Consider the following 17,513-nt stretch of genomic DNA (forward strand, 5'->3'; position numbering starts at 1 on the left):
CACTTGGTCATTTGCAGATCATTTATCCGGTCTACCAAGATCATGCTGGCTCCTAGTCCTACCCTCCAAAGCATCTGCGGCTCCACCCAACTGGAAGGCAGCTGCATATTTCAAAGTGTGCGCTCAATCCCATCCTCCAAATCCTGAATGGAGATGTTGACCGATGCCAGACCCAGGCCAGGCCCCTGGGGAACTCACTCGGTACCTCCTCCCCGTTACAGACACCAAGCCACTGATGTCCACTTGTTGAGCACAGTGACACAGCCAGTTGTGTAGCCACTTTACAGTACTTTGTGCAGACCATATTTCTTTAGCTTGCTCGTGAGACCATCTTGGAAGACGCTGCCAAAAGCCTTGCTAAAGTCTAGGTACATCACATCTGCTCTTCCCCCCTCCACAGAGCCCGTCACCTTGTCCCAGAAGGAAATTAAGTTGGTCAAGCATGGCCTGCTCTTGACAAATCCATGCTGGCTGTTCCTGATCCCCCTGGTCTCCACCTTAGAAACAGATGCCTTGATTACACGCTCTTTCTGGGTCTGGAGGCTGTAATTCCCCAGATCCTCTTTCTTCCCTTTCTTAAAAATGGGCGCTACATTTTCCCTTGCCCGTGCATCCAGGACCTCACCCGACCTCCACGAGTTCTCAAAGATAAAAGCCAATTACCTCAGCCAGTTCCTTGAGGACTCGAAGATGACTCTTGTGTGGCCCTGCTGACTTGAAAACAGCCAGCTTCTCTAAGTAATCTCCACCCTGCTCTTCCCCTACTCTGGGCACGTTATCTCCTCCCCTGTCCTTGCTGCCAACTGCAGCCGTCATCTGATAGCTGACCTTATTTGTGAAGACTGATGTGAAAATGCATTAAGTCTTCAGCCGTCTCTGATTAAATCGCTTCCATGTTCAGTAAAAGACTTGCACTTTCCTCGGTCTCCCTATTTCTGACACCCTTGCAGAAACCCTTTTATGTCTCTTGCCAGCAGCATCTCGACTCGTGCCTTGGCCTTTCTTGACTTCCACTTTCACACGCCCATGAGCTACTCTTATCCTCTTTGCCAACAGCATGGCCCAGTTTCCACCTTCTGCAGGAAGCCTTTTTGGGTTTCAACTCACTGGGCAAGTCTATATGTGCTTTTACAAGCACCTCAGCTTAACGCGCATTCGCCTAATGCACATTAAGGCTATTTAGGCGTGCATCTACACGCTCTAAGGTGCATCAACACAGTGTGCAGACCAACTTGGGACTAAAGTTAGTCCTGAGTCAGTCAACATACATAGCGTTAATGCGCCTTAGCACATCTACACGTGCATTAAGGTGCTTTATTTATTCAGGCATAAATTTGATAGCTGCTTTTTGATAGCCAAAAAGAGCTGTATTTAAGGCACATTAACGGTGCGCATGTATAGACATGCACCCTTAAAGCACTTTAAATCGGGCTGAAGCACTTTAAATTGGCACGTGTAGCCGTGCCCATTGAGGAGCGCACCGGTCTCCTGCTGCACTTCCTCTCCTTCTTCACATCAGGATAACCTGCTCTTGTGCCCTTAATGCGACCTCCTTAAAGTGCAGCCAGCTCTCCTCAGATGTGCCTCCCAAGGGATCCTGTCCTACGTTTCTCAAAGTCTGCCCTTCTGAAGTCCAGAGCCCTTATTTTGCTGCTTTCTTTCCTCCTTTCCCTTAGGATTTGGCCCCTATCATTGATCTAGTTGGGGCTGGTCCTGCTTTGAGCAGGGGGTTGGACAAGATGTGACCTCCTGAGGTCCCTTCAACCCCTCATTTTCTATGATTTCAAGGTCATTGTCACCCAAGTAACCCTCCACCATCACATCCTCAACCAATTCTTCCCTGTTCGTGAGCAGCAAGACAAGAAGAGCTTCCTCCCACCCTCCTGGTTGGCTTCTCCACTGCCTGTAGCACCAAGTTATCCCCAACACGCTCCGAAGACACAATCACAAGTGTTAGAAACTTTTTTTTCCCTCTTAATATCCAGTGGGGTTCTCCATCCTAAGATCCCAGAAGCTGGTGCTATAAGAAAAACGTCATCCCCTGCAAGGGGGCGATTTTGCTCAATTAGAATGAACGAGGAAAAAGTTGGGTATTTTTAAAAATATTTTTCAGTGCAGCCAAACTCTACAAGGTGGGGAAGGAGGAGGGGGCAAGAAGCATCCTACCTAGGTGGAAAGAAAGGTGATGTTCCCATGAAAACAATGGGTTGCAAATCCAGCCAAACTCTGTCAACGGGAACCTGGGCAGTGCCCATGTTAAAGCTGGCCTGGAAATATTAAGTTGCCATGTGTTTCGGTGGTCTTGCATCTTTCTCTCTGGACAAACGGAAATGCCATTTTCTTTTTTACTTCATTTTTCCTTAAGAAGCAGCAAAACAGGCAAGGAGCATCAGATCAGGCCTCCTCTGGGTCTGTGGGGGCTTGGTTGTATCCCATGTATTCTCCAAATTTGAATCCATCTTTGCTCCCAAATGCTCGCATAAGAACTGCCAAGTGCTGAGTCAAACCATAGGTCCATCTTGCCCAGCATCCTGCATCCCCCAGCAGCAAAAAACAGGCTGAAAGGGAAAGGGAGCAGGGTCCGAGCAGGGTTTCCCCGTCCCTGTCTCCCTCGTGGCCTCCAGCACTGCAAGTCCAGGCAGGTCTGAGGCAGAAGCCGTGCTCTTCCCTCCCATGCCCAAAGCTAATTTAGCAATGCAGTGAAACGATGCTTTTCAAAGTACCACCGCCAACCACTGGGCTCTTTAAATCAGACTAAACTGTCCCTCTCCACCACCCTCCCCTCTCCACCTCTTGGCTGTCCATGCCTTGCCCCTCGTCCGCCGAGTCTTCAAGCTGGGCCAGGCCGTGGATGGCCGCAGCATCACCGAATGGAGCATACGCTTTTTCTTCCCAACTGCCTCCACACACCACAAAGAAAGCAGAGAGCAGGCGCCAGCACGTGCTTCTCTGCCTCTGCCTTCCCCATCTAAACATCAGATTAACCGCCTGCGTCCAACACGGAGACCTGAAGTCATCCGAGACATCTCCTCCTTTCTCCTTGCTCACTTCCAGCCGGCCCGTCGCGAGCAGAGATACCCCCTGAACGGGCTCGCTCCCCTGTGTACGGGTCTCTGCAGCGTCCCACGGTTCCTGTTGCATCGGTTCAATTAGCCTTAATTTCTAGACGCCCACACCACTCAGTGCCTCGCAGGCATGTACTGCTGCGCCAGGCGGTTACATGTCAACCGTGACTCGCCCAACAAAAAATCACGGGAAAAGGCTGCGAGTGAGGAACGGTTTGGAAACAGGCCTGGACGCAGAGCCGCGGACAGAGCTGATCTGCTGCTTCACTGCTTCAGGGCAAACACCTGAAACCTGGCTGTCCCAAAGAAGAAAAATCAATAGGCTACATTTTTCTATTTCCTAGGTGAGACAAAAGCAGGGGGGAAAAATGTTTCAAGCAGAATTAAATATTTAGCCTCATTTTCGGGGGTGGGGAGGCAGTAAAAACCTTTTCAATTAAATTTGGGGGCCATTTGCAAAATAGCAAATCCTGTTTCACAATGAAAAGGTGAATTTTTTTGTGCAGAAAGTGCTAAAAAGAAACCTTTTGATTTTTCATTTTACTACTGCTGCTGCTACTATCATTATTATTACCATTATTATTCAAATGAAATATCAAAATGATTCTTTCTGTATCATTGCATATAATAATAATAATGCATATAATAATTATTATTATATATCCAATAGTAATTATCAATAATAAGTATAAATACAATACTTTTATAATTAATAATACCAATACATATTTTCATTATTGTTACCATTAGTATTCAAATGAAATATCTAAATTTTCTTTTTGCATTATTGCATATTATTATTGTTGTAGCTGTAGTTGTTCCCCCTGATAAAACCATCTGTCAAATCGGATCTGCAACCCAGAAAACATATGTGGGGGAAATAAACTCCTCCCTGAGATAAACATGCCCTGCTCTACCAGTCACTGGATAACAGTGTCTCCGTACCCTGGTGACAGGCCAGCTATGCAAGCGATGCCTTACCCAGAAAACCAGTTAGGTCCATGTATGGATGGGGTGAGGGCTGAAACCAGTGCCCCCCGGCTGGATGTGGAAGCGGCAGATGGAGGAAGCCTGCGAGGAGTTTGTCTGGAAGCCCTGGCAGAGTGGTTAGGGAATCTCCATCAGACAAAGCCCTGGCTGGGATGATGGAGTTGGGGCTGGTCCTGCTTGGAGCAGGGGTTGGACTAGATGTGACCCCCTGAGCTCCCTCCAACCCTCATTCCATGAAGAAGTTGGTCAAACAGTATTCAGACCCCACGTGGACACTCTTAATCAAGATTAAAGTGAGCATAGTGCAAGGTAACTCCCTTCCCAAGCTAGCAGCCTTGGAAGTACATGAGATCAAGGTAGGGCCATTTGAATTTTAACTAAGAGTGTTAACACAAGGGTTTAACTTATCCATTGTAAATGCACAATGCTAGTTCATTCAGATTCACTTCCCTGAGTGTCCCCCTACAAATAATCTATACTCTTCACTCCCTTTCGTCCAACAAAAAAATAACCAGGATTATTTTTCCCTGTTAACTGAGAACATCTTAGTGCCCACCCATTGCAAAGGCCTGAGCCAATGTTATCAACAATTATTTGTCCTGAGATGGTCCTGGCTTTGAAGACCTAGACATAGGGAGAAAGATAAGAGGTGTCTACAGCCAGCCAGAGCAGCTGCAAGACGACGATGACCTGGAGACTGGGCTTTCCCCTCAGACTGCAGGGTGACTGGCATGACTGGGCGTGTCTACAAGCGCACATTTACTGCTCAGTAATGGAAATTATTCCTCCGTACGGGCGCACATCTACACGTGCATGCCCATACTGCGCGGTCAATATGGCTAATTATGCCGACTTGGGTATAAATTTGATACCTGAATGATGCAGGTATCAAATTTATGCTCAGTTAGTTACTGCACAGTAACGCACATGTAGGCGCCTTATTGCACAGTAACTAACTTTAAGTCATCGCAAATGCTTGTGTAGACACAACCTGGATGTACCTATTATACCCGCATACTCCTATGATGGTAGGAGCAAGCTGAATTGCTGTAATTTTAATCCCAATTTACAGCCATTTAGCTCCCTTACATTGGTATAGGACTGGGGAGAAGTTATAAGTGATACGCGGTCCTGAGAGACAAGTCCTCCTCCCCTTTCAAAGCCCAGTTGGTGGCTGTGGCTATGTACAGAAGTTTGGTTTCTCCAGGGAGAGTCCCTGCTCTCCCAGGAGGCACTGTGAGTGTACAGACATTCATGTTTTATCCCAGAGTAAAAGTAGCCAATTGGGGAGAATAACAACTTGGAAACAACACAAGTAAAGTGGCTTCTGGGGGAATATCTCTCCAGAGACTGAATGTCTGGACAGGCAGCACGTCTGTCCACAGCCCTGCGTATCTGCCTTGGATGGTATCACTCATGTACGTGCTGCACTGATACCTCTGGGGAGCCAGACAGTAATCCTATATTGCTGGCTCTACAGGGAAATGCTGCCCCTCCTTGCCCCGGGAGTCTCCCATGTTACGTGGTAGCTGAGAGACTCCTTGGTATTAATAACTGACCTTTCACACTGCTAGGAAACCTTAAATAAAGGGGATGCTGTACACAGGGGCACATCTACACGTGTGCATTTACTGCGCAGTAATTGAAATTAGTGCACAGGATGGGCTCACGTCTATGCATGCCCACCCATACTGCATAGTAAATATGGCAACTTGTGCTGAATTAAGTGTAAATTTGATACCTGCTTCATGTAGGTATCAGATTTACACCCAATTAGTTACTGAGCAATAACGTACATGTAGACGCCTTACTGAGCAGTAATGGTGTGTGTGTAGACTGACTTTAGTCCCACATCAGACCACACACAGCATTAATATGCTTTCATGTCTGCATGTGTGGATGCAGGACTTTTCCTGTTTACTGTGTAGTAACTTACTGCACGGTAAATTTAAGCCAGTGTATATGCATGTGTAGACACACCCAAGAAGGAGGAGTCAGGAATGAGATGCAGCCCCAGACATGACATCCAGACTACCCTCAGCATTGGCTGCCACAACCAGAGCTTCCTGTCATCCCGCCCCACCCCACCCCAGCTTGTAGGGACCTCCCAAGGCTCTAGGATTGCAATGATTTCTATAATTTCTGTAATTATGGATTTGTCTGGGCTGGTTTGGACAGACAGGGCTGAGCCTGCCTCAGGCAGGGGTTGGACTAGATGGGACCTATGGAGGTCCCTTCCAGCCCCACTTCTCTATGATCTCTATGATTTCTGTGCCATCCCCACCACTTACCCATCATCTCACAGACTCACAAGCTGCCAAGGGTAGCTGTTGGGAGGGCATTCCCTTGCTGCAAAGCAGAGCTGCCCACGGAGAAGACAAAATCCCATTCACTAATAAAAAAAAGGGGGTGTCACCCCGCTCAGAGCAAGGGTTTCGGCATTTTGGGAAGGCAGAGGAGGGCTGTCCCACTGCAAGGACAACTGTGGCTAGACCGTTTGGCATGGAAGAGGAGAGTACCCAACCGACAAGACTGCTGCGGGGCACCGCGCCGCCGTAACAGACTAAATCTGGAGCAAGAAGAGGGAGGCCACTCTCCCTGGGGCAGGAGCCAGGTCTGCTGACAGCGATGTGGTGCATAAAGTAACTTAAGCCAAAGGCCTTTTAAAGCCTGGCACAAAGCAGAGCCCACTTGTGCCAAGGGGCTGCCCATGCAGGATAGCCACAGTTTCCCATCTCCTGTGGTTCACCGGCTAGCAGGAAACCAAAGGAGAGATCTCTGCAAAGCTGAGAAGTAATGCCGTTATCCCCACGGCCCAAGAGACCCAGCACGAGACGATACATTAACCATACTAGGATGGCTCGTAGTCCATCCTGGCTGTAGAGACAGGGAGAAGATTCTCTCCAGGTGACCTGTCTGCCCTGAATTAGGGTTTTAAATCTTTTTTTTCCCCCTTCGCTCTCGGTGTCTGAGCCAAATACAACGGAACCGAATTACAAGACAAAGGCATGGGATTGAGATGCGGCAAGACCTCATCTGCTACGCCACCCAGAGCTGTGGAGTATAGCTAAAGCACTACAAAAAATGCTTTTGGGTTGACCAGAAGCTAACATTTATCAGCTTTCTTTGTAAAATTAAAAAACAAAAAACAAAAAAACCCAACTTTCCTTTAGACAACAGAAATGCTGAAATGGGGTCCAATTTCATTAGAGGGGAGATGACCATTTTTTTTCAATATTTTCAATTTTCTAACCAAAAACATGGCTTCAAAACAAGTGCATGGAAATGTAGAGGTTATTTGGGGGTAGGGCTAGGATTCAGAGTGACCTCGACACATTGTAGCATTAGACCAAAAGAAATGTCCGGAGGTTCAACAAGGACAAGTGCAAAGTCCTGCGCGCAGGAAGGAGCAGTCCCCTGCACTGGTGCACTGGTGCAGGCTGGGGGGGACAGGCTGGGCAGCAGCTCTGCAGAAAGGACCTGGGGGGCAGGGGGACAATGACCTGGACAGGAGCCACCAGTGTGCCTTCGGTGCCAAGAAGGGTAATGGCATCCGGGGCTGCATTGGGAGAAGCATTGCCAGCAGATCGAGGTACGTGATTCTTCTCCATTTGTCACTGATGAGGCCACCAGTCCTGTGTCCAGCTGTGGCCCCCACAACAGAAAGGATGTGGACACATTGGAGAGAGCCCAGTGGAGGGCAGTGAAAATAGTTGTGGGGCTGGGGGACAGGACTGGCGAGGAGAGGCTGGGGGAACTGGGCTGATTGAGTCTGGAGAAGAGGAGACCGAGGGGGATTGAATAGCCGCTGTCACCTCCCTGCAGGGGGGCTGCAACGAGGATGGAGCCGGGCTGGTCTCAGTGGGGGCAGGTGACAGGACAAGGAGCAATGGGCTCAAGTTGCAGCAAGGGAAGTTGAGGTTGGAGATTAGGAAGAAGTTTCTCACTAGGAGGGCAGTAAAGTGCTGGACCAGGCTCCCCAGAGAGGTGGTGCACTCGCCATCCTTGACGGTTTTGAAGCCCCGGGTAGACAAAGCCTTGGCTGGGATGATGTAGTTGGGGCTGGTCCCGCTTGGAGCAGGGGTTGGACGAGATGTGACCCCCTGAGCTCCCTTCCAGCCCTCCTTGTCTATGAATCTATGCTATGCTGTGTATTATACATCTGGAAGCAGCAAATCAAAACTCACAGGCCAACAGAGCTTTGTTCGACTCTACCATCCTCCATAACACCTTAAGACCTCTAACGAGCAGGGGCTACATGCATTTTCCACAGTTCTTCATTAGACCCCACTTGAAACAAACCCTCCCTTGTGTTCACACCATCCAGACACGCTTACGCTGCACTGAACATGCAGAAGGTCTCGTGCACCGTAAGATCCAAATCGCTCCTGTAGTTAAAAAGCTGCTCCCTGTGAGGCCCAAAATGGAAGAAAAAAATATCTGCCTTAGAGCAAAGCCACTAACACGCTCTGAAAAACTGCTCTGAATACAGGTGAATGTGGGCCAGGATTTCCCCAGGCTGGATTTGAGCAAGAATAAACATGATGCTCATTTACGGCTATACCTGTTGTCAGTGGAGGCTGACAGTGATGGATCCCTGCACCTCGTTTATGGAGCCCGAAGCGGAGGAGATCATTAATATCACCAGCCGGAGCATGTCACTGATTTTTCCTGGCATCTTTCTCCAGCTGCCTCTGAGTGCCAACGCTTCATTCATTGCTGGCTTTTAATGTTCTCCAGGTACAAAGTGAGGGATAGATAGGAAACTGAACCAGGGCATCCCTGACTCCACTCACCACGAAAAAAGACCCTGTCCTCCTCTTCCTCAGCCCCCTTGGTTTTGTAGAGCTGCAAATGCAAAACCTGACTTGGGCAATAAATATACCCAGTGCAAAACCAGAATAAAATCACCCAGAATCCCCTGCTCTGCATATTTCCACCATAGCATGACAGTATTGCTCTGCAGCTTGGCAGCTGCACAGGCCCCAAAGCCAAGAGGGGCATGGATAACCCACCTGGAGGAAGACGAATGCAAAGGGCTCTGCAGAGCCAAATTACCGAGCATCTCTTGGGTGATTCAGACTGCACAAAGGGGCCTGAAGGGACATGTGACATGGGTGATCAGAATCATGCCGCAGTGTCCTAACATAGCTAAACCGTATGCAACGGAGCTGCAGTCAGCAGCCCCAGCCCGACACCGGAGCAAGGAAAGGGCACGAGACCAGAAAGCAGGTCCTTCCCTGCCCCTGCAGACCCCGCTGCTTGCTCACGGCTGTCCAAATACAGCACAAACCAGGGCTGATTCTACCCTGGGTTTACTCTGCAGTAAGGAGCAGGCACACAGCCGCTCTCCCAAGGCCGCGGCTTGCAGAGGGCCCCAGTACAGCACCTGGCCGGGAGGCGGCAGTGGAGCCGTTCTGCACGAGCCGTGGCAGGCTGGACTGGGGGGCAGACACGTGGCAGTACACATGTACCCCCCAGGCATCTCACCTTCCACGGGGTAACTGTACCCGCGACTCAGACCAGCGCTAGGCTGAGCATCATGTGTCTGCAATTCGCTGTGTAGGAAATGGAGAATGACCCTCCGCCCCGCTGAGACGACTTGATCTCCTAGGAATCAGCTTTTCTTCTGCTTGCCGTTTGCCTGCTGCTCCTGGGAGTTATTCTCCTCCTTCTTCCAACCATTTTTCACTTTGCTGGGCTGGCTTTCAGCTCTGCTCTGATGAAGAAAGCCTTGCATCCGAAAGCTTGCCTAACTTTATCTATGCGGTGGGTCCAATAAAAGAGATCGCCCTAAAAAATCCTGGCCTCCGCGGTATCAGAGAATAATACAGAAGTGAGGCTGGAAGGGAGCTGCAGAGGTCACGTCTAGTCAGCCCTGTGCAAACCATCCCAGACAAATCCATAATCATAAAAATCACTGAAATCCTAAAGAAGTGGGGCTGGAAGGGACATCCATAGGTCACATCTAGTCCAACCCCTGCCTGAGGCAGGCTCAGCCCTGTGCAAACCATCCTTACCCTAATCCTTACCCTATACTCTTCATAAAACTACCGGCAACCCTGATGCAGCACAAGGCATAATGGTAAACTCATCCTATGCCCACGGCCTCTGCTGATATCTTCCCAGCGGCAAAAGAAAAATTTAGGTTTAAGCCGATGGGGGAGAAGGATCCAGCAGGGCCAGGGCAGATTCAGAAATGTTATTACTGGCATGAACACAGTTGTGGCAGGCTCGATAATATTAATATTATATGGCACATAAGAGCATCTGCAGAGCCAGCTGGGTGAGAGCAATGGGCCGTGTTGCTCAGTGGCCTGTCTCCAACAGTGGATGCTTTAGACCCCTCATTTCCAGACTTTTTTAAACTAGAGCCCCCACCTTGGAAAAAGCCAAATAGAGGTTTTCAGTGGTTTTTGTACTACAGAAAAGTCTTCTGTCGCAAAGAGCTCAGACAGCTCACGATGGGTCGCAATGTTTTTATTGCTATTTTGGGAGGGTTTATCTTGTGAATCGTGTTTGGACACCTAACAGGACTAACATGGTGTGGCGTCCCATAGCACCCTCGGCAGGATCCCTGTCACCCAGCTGAGAATCGCGGCTTTAGAGGGAGGGCATACGAACAGGACCTAAGAGATACCATGCCCCAGGGTCATCAGGTCTCAAAGTGTATCCCAAAAGAGGGCAATATCATTGTCCCCATTTTAAAGATGGGGAAACTGAGTCAACAAGAAATCAAGTCACCCAGCAGGCCGGCAGCAAAGCCAGGGATAGGACCAAGTCTTTGAGAAGCAATGCTTCTCAGTGTGAAAATGCAGCCAGCTCTGGGGGTGGAACACGGTGGCCAGTTTTACCAGGGTGAGATGAAAGGGGAGAACAGCCGTGGAGAGGGTCAGGGAAGTGAAATGCAACAGGAAAAGCTAGAATTGCACCAAGGGACAAGAGAACAGACTCCTCACCCTGCAGACATGCTGGGGGATCTTTAATGATGAAATGCCAGAGCCTCTGGTCTAGGGAAGCATTGCCAGCAGCAACACAACCCCTGAGCCCAGGTCCAGGACATGGGGGGAACCTACCAGCATCTTAGAATAGTAGAAATCAGAGAATCACAGAAAATGAGGGCTGGAAGGGAGCTCAGGAGGTCACATCGAGTCCAACCCCCTGCTCCAAGCAGGACCAGCCCCAGCTACAGCATCCCAGCCAAAATGTGGCCTTGCTGGGTCTTCAAAACCTCCAAGGATGGAGACTGCACCACCTCCCTGTTCCAGTGCTTCGCCACCCTCCTCGGGAGGAAGCGGGGGTCAGGGGGAAGGTGTGAGACAAAGGCCCTGAATATTGCAGAGATCTTCATAGCCGAGGATGTCGGGGCACAAAGGAGGAAACAAAGCCTCTGCACGGATGCTGGAAAATGCAGCACGGTTACAAGCCGCTCTTGGAATGAGTCTTTTTGTCGCACCCGGTAATGAGATCTGGGCGCTGCGCCGCGGTATCGGTTGCAGGTAGGTGGATGTTACACATCCTCCCCCCGCCGCCTCCGGACACGTACACACAGCGGCGCGTGGGCTCGTCGGGGGGTCGGATGGCAGCCTGCTGACATGCTAAAGAGAGGAGCCAGGGCGGGGGTGTCACGCACGACCGTGGGACTCAGCTCTTCCACGGCCTGGCCTTGCCCGACGCCTCGAGGCACACTGCAATGTGGCTGAGTCTCCCTGTCATTGTATAGATGGGAAAACTGAGGCATGGAGACACACCCGGCAGGCCAGAGGTGAGAGAAGATCCCATGACTCCTAAGCAGGTGCTTGTATGTGTTGGACCACGTTGCCCTCTCTGACCCGGGGTGAAGAGAGGCCATGTGGACTCCAGGTCTGGATTTGGCCACCTTCCTTAGGGCTGATCTGCATGTCCCCTGCCCAGAAAGCACCCAGGACCCTCTCCACGCACCTACCCCCAGCCCCAGCTAGCGTCTCTCATGGCACCCATCTCCTGCAAGAGGACCCTAGGCTCTGGTACCTCTTGGAGCCATTCCCACCCAGGCATCTGCCCTGCTGACTGCTCCCTGGCACTGTGTCTCACCCCCCTGCCTGAATCTTCCCTTGGCTCTTAGCTGGGGCTGCACAGAAACAAAGTGACTTGACCAAGGAGACGCAGGGAGTCAGTGTCGGAGGCCAGGGGTATGGCACGAGGCTGAGAGCTCTGAAACAATCCACCTCCAAGCCCAAGTTTAACCCTTTCTGTGAGTCCTCCCAGAATCCTCTGGGGTCACTCAGGAAGACAGGTTAGGGTGCGTCCTCCCCATTTTGACTTTCCTCTTTTAAATGAGACTCCTGTCCATCCCCAACAGCAAGCAGCTACGAAGCCCCCTCCTCGGCGTCTCCATCCAGTCTGGCCTACTGCCCCCATGTGCTCAGGTCCCTGAAATGGCCTGCATTGCACCCCAAAATGCCTGCACTGCACCCCCTCAGGCAATGCGAAACGTCTGCGTTGCATCAGAGGCAGGAGGAAAGTGCCAGGCCCCCAGGCATCTGGCCTGCCGGGCACAGCCTAGCTCACAGAGCAGGGCTTCAACTCCTTCTGGATCCAGAGCAATGATCCTCCTGTACGTCGAATGGGCCAGTTTCAGCAGGACGTGCTCTCAGCCCTGCTCAACCCACGCTGGGTGGGGAGGACGATTGCCGGGCTGTGAGAGCTGGGCCCACCAGCCCTCTGAGTCTCCTGTTCCCCTAACCTCAGGGTGACTCGACTAAAAGCTAGGAGACCCGGTTCTCCTCGGAGATCTTATTCAGCTCAGCTATGGCAGTGGCTTCCCATGCCAGACGGCTTGGCTGGGTGCTGGCCTCTGCCACTGACTCCCCCGACTCCCTGCTTGGACTTGGTCCCATCACCTGTCCTTGGCCTCAGTGGCTCCATCTGCAAAATGGGAGTGACAGCTGAATGGGCAGGGGGTGGGCTCCCTAAATTCATCATAGAGGCCATGCACAGAGCAGGGATCTGGCTGAACAGGGTTGCGATGTGGGAGATCCCTTCCGGGCCCAGTCAGGACAGGGCGAACGGTGCAGGTCGGAGCCAAGGGCACTATCCCCCCTGCCCTTCAATGCCTACAGGAGGGATTGGGATAGGGCATGGCATTGTGGTGCCTGAGCCCAGCCATCGGCTCCCTGAGAGAGACAGGCCGGCTGCGGCTGGCACCGTGCCCGCCCCGCTGACACGGCTCAGGGAAATGATCCTTTTGCAAGCTAATTAGCTGCACAGCGACTGCTCCCCTGGGAGGGAACCCAAGCCCCTTAACGAGCCAGGCAACATTGTCCGAGCCGCGGAGCTCTCAATAATTCACGGTGAGCACGGCTCAGATGTCGGGCTTTTATCTGGGGCTCGGCTCTGTCTCCTTTTCCCCAGCCCGCTGCATTATTCACAGGAGAACACCGATCCCCAGCTGCAGCTCCCCACCCCCGCACAACTTAACCCTTCCCTGTCCCTTGAAGAGTGGTTACGGCACTGCCTTCCTGCTCCAGATGCCCGGATAGGCACTGGCCTCTGCCACTGACTACCCGCTTTGCCTTGGTCACATCGCTTCACCTCTGCTAGGCTTCAGTGGCCTCCCACTTGCAAAATGGGAGTGACAGCCGAATGGGCAGGAGGATGTGGGGCCAGAATCCCTTGCTCACTGGGCTCCCTGCATTCAGCACAGAGGTCTTGCACAGGGCAGGGATCTCTGCTCTCACATAGCAAGTACTAAACTCATCCTGTTTGCGCCTAACTTCCCCGATGGTATTTCCTCGGGACCAGGCTTCACTCACCAGCCTGAGTCCCATACTCAGACACTAGATCTGCTGGCTACCTCCAACAAGGGCAGGCAATTATTTCAGACAGAGGGCCACTTACCAAGTTTGGGCAAGCTGTCGAGGGCTGCATGTCCCTCTCTGGCGCAGGGAAGCAAAAATAGTCCCACAGTCCCAGGCCAGAAGCCCCTGCCTAGCAGGGGGCAGGGTTGGGTGGACCTTGCTGCTGGGTCCCACTGCTGGCTTCCCCTGGGTCCTGCTGCCCGTGTCCCCTGTCATCTTGGACAGGCAGCCAGGAGCAAATACGGTCTCCCGGGCCATATTTTGCTCACCCCTGACCTACAATGTGAAGGATGCAGAAGGGGCCATGACACATCAGCGCTGGTGTTTTGTGAGCGCCTAAATCAGAGAGCAACAAGATCTGTGCTGGGTGTGAGACTGGCATGCCTGGGCCCAGCAAAGCCACCCCAGAAATGACAAGCAAGCTCCAAGGTTCAGATGTTTCTATCATAGATGCACCAAGAAGCTGGCAGGAAGCTGCAGAGGTCACGTCTAGTCCAACCCCTGCCTGGAGCAGGATCAGCCCTGTGCAAACCAGCCTGGACACATCCACTGTCCAACCTCTGAGCACAATAACACCATCAGCCTTGACACAGCACCAGGCATCACACCTGAACCTGCCGTGGGGAAAGCAGGGGGACCGCAGCAGCCAACGTCCTGCTGCTACAAAGGTTAATATACACTCGAGAGACCCCAGGCAGATGCCGTGCCTCCATGACAGAGGAAGGCAAAACCCCCCAGTCCATACCAATCTCACCAGGGGGATAATATTCCTTCCTCACCCCCAGTGCAGCCTCAGTCTGACCCTGAGCGCAGGGGCAAGACCCCCCAGCCAGGCCCCTGCGGGGTTGGTGCTAGCAGGAGCATTGGCACAGCCCAGGCTGCAGCACCAAGCACCGCTGGGGGAGGCTTAGAGAAAAAACAACCCTTACACATGGGGGGGGGGTAAAATTCCCTCCCAGCCCCATGCAGCATCCAGCAAAGCGTCAATCCATTGTGTCACCGCAGTGCAGGGTGCGGAGGGGGGTCCTTTGGTCAGGACACTGCCTGCTCACAGTGAGCTTTTAGAGATGGGGGGCTGATTTTTGGCAGAATATGGGTTGGGAGCTGAGCAACTTCCCATAGCCTTAGCTCTCTGCCATGATAGATTTACTGCAGCCGTGTCTCTATATTCCTAATTGCCTCCAAAGAGCAGACCCCATCTTCCCCAATCAAGACATCACCCAATCACGCTCCCCTACACAACGTCCTAGCTTGCCAGAGCGTGCTCCCCTATCAGGGAACAACCAGGCAGCAGAACGGAGCTACGCCGCTGGGGAGTGTATGGACCACGGGCGGTTTTACAGCTTTTCCGTGGGTTTGGGCAATGCATCCCTCGTGCTCACGCAGCCCTACAGTAACCGGCTCCAGTCGCGGGTGTCTCTAAGCAGCGCATGGGCTCTCTGGTTCCAGATCTAATCGCAGAATCACAGACCACGAGGGTTGAAGGGACCTCGGGAGGACATTTCGAGTCTGTTCAACACCTTCATCAGTGATTTGGACAAGGGGGTAAAAAGCACCTGTTCAAATTTGCTGATGACACTAAGATGTGGGGGGACGTGGGGACGCTGGAAGGATGCAACAGGCTACAATCAGACCTAGACAGGTTACAAGGGCGGGCGGATGAGAACAGGATGGGATTCAACACCGACAAGTGCAAGGTGATGCACCTCGGGAGGAACAACCGGCACCATACCTACAGGCTGGGGAACTCCCCTCTTGTCAGCACGGAGGCAAAAACGGATCTTGAGGTCATCATTGACTCCAAGATGAACATGGGCCGGCAGTGTGGGGCCGCGGTCAGGAAGGCCAACCGCGCCTTGTCCTGCATCCACAGATGCATCTCGAGCAGGGCCAGGGAGGTGATCCTCCCCCTCTGTGCGGCACTGGTCAGGCTGCAGCTGGAGTACTGCATCCAGCTCTGGGCGCCGCACTTCAGGAGGGATGTGGACAACATGGAGAGGGGCCAGAGGAGGCCACTCACATGGTCAGGGGGCAGCAGGGCAGGCCCTACAGGGAGAGGCGACGGGACCTGAACCTGTTCAGCCTCCACAAGAGAAGGCTGAGGGGGATCTCGTGGCCTGTTATAAACTAGTCAGGGGGACCAGCGGGCATTGGGGAGTCCCTGTTCCCCCGAGCACCGCCAGGAGACCAGGAATAACGGTCACAAGCTGGCAGAGGGTAGGTTTAGGCTAGATACCAGGAGGCGCGACTTCACGGTCAGGGCGGCTAGGGTCTGGGACCAGCTCCCAAGAGAAGTGGTGCAGGCTCCTACCCTGGGGGGGTTTAAGAGGAGGTTAGATGTACACCCTGCTGGGGTCGTTTGACCCCAGTACTCTTTCCTGCCATGGCGGGGGGTCGGATTAGATGATCTGCTCAGGTCCCTTCCGACCCTAGAAACTATGAAACTATGAGTCCAACCCCCTGCTCCAAGCAGGACCAGCCCCAACTACATCATCCCAGCCAAGGCTTTGTCTACCCGGGTCTTCAACACCTCCAAGGATGGAGATGCCACCACCTCTCTGGGTAACCTCGTCCAGTACTTCACCACCCTCCTACCAAGAAAGTTTTTCCTAATCTCCAACCTCAACTTCCCTTGCTGCAACCTGAGCCCATTGCTTCTTGTCCTGCCACCTGCCCCCACCGAGACCAGCCCAGCTCCATCCTCTTTGCAGCCCCCCTGCAGGGAGGTGGAGGCGGCTATTCAATCCCCCTCGGTCTTCTCTTCTGCAGACTAAATCAGCCCCATTCTCTCAGCTTCTTCTCACCAGTCCTGTCCCCCAGCTGCAGTGCACAACCATTTTCATTGCCCTCCCCTGGACTCTTTCCAATGTGTCCACATCCTGTCTGTCGTGGGTGCCCCAAAACTGGACACAGGACTCCAGATGTGGCCTCCCCAGTGCTGAATAGAGGGGAAGGATCGCTGCCCTCGGTCTGCTGGCACCGCTCCTCCCAACGCAGCCCCGGATGCCAGTCACCTTCCTGGCACCAAGGGCACACTGCCAGCTCCTGTTCAGTTTCTTGTCCCCTGTCACCCCCAGGTCCTTTCTGCAGAGCTGCTGCCCAGCCCATCCCCCAGCCCGCACCAGGCAGGGGACGGCTCCCTCCTATGTGCAGGACTTTGCACTTGTCCTTGTTGGACATTTCTCCTGCTCCAATCCTCCAATTTGTTGAGGTCACTCTGAACCCTAACCCGACCCTCCAGCGCATCTGTTACTCCCCCAGCCTGGTGTCATCTGCAGACTTGCTGAGGGTGCACCTCATACTATCTTCCAGGATCTGGATGAAGACTTTGAACAAAACCAGCCCCAGGACTGACCCCGGGGGTGCTCCACGTGATACTGGCTGCCAACTAGACATCAAGCCTTTGATTACTACTCTTTGAGTCTGACAATCCAGCCTGTTTTCGGTCCACCTCACGGTCCATTCATCCAGCCCGTAACTCCTCAGCTGGCTTGCAAAAGAGACAGCACCTCTTTCCACCCCGCTCCCTTGGCAGTACACACAGGTCCTTCCAGGCTTCTCCTTTGAGAGTCACTTTGTATTTAATCCCCAGTTTCAGGGGAACACACTGATGTCTTTG

At 52.4% G+C, this 17,513-nt stretch overlaps 1 protein-coding gene across 1 annotated transcript in view; it reads right to left on the bottom strand.

Moving 5' to 3' along the window:
- The window catches only part of OTOF (otoferlin), a 150,492-nt gene that overhangs the window by 100,047 nt on the left and 32,932 nt on the right, over positions 1 to 17,513 (bottom strand). The window lies entirely within an intron of this gene.

Source organism: Crocodylus siamensis, chromosome 1 (genome assembly GCF_052110815.1).
Source record: "Crocodylus siamensis isolate JL-2025a chromosome 1, ASM5211081v1, whole genome shotgun sequence".
Classification (NCBI taxonomy): domain Eukaryota; kingdom Metazoa; phylum Chordata; order Crocodylia; family Crocodylidae; genus Crocodylus; species Crocodylus siamensis.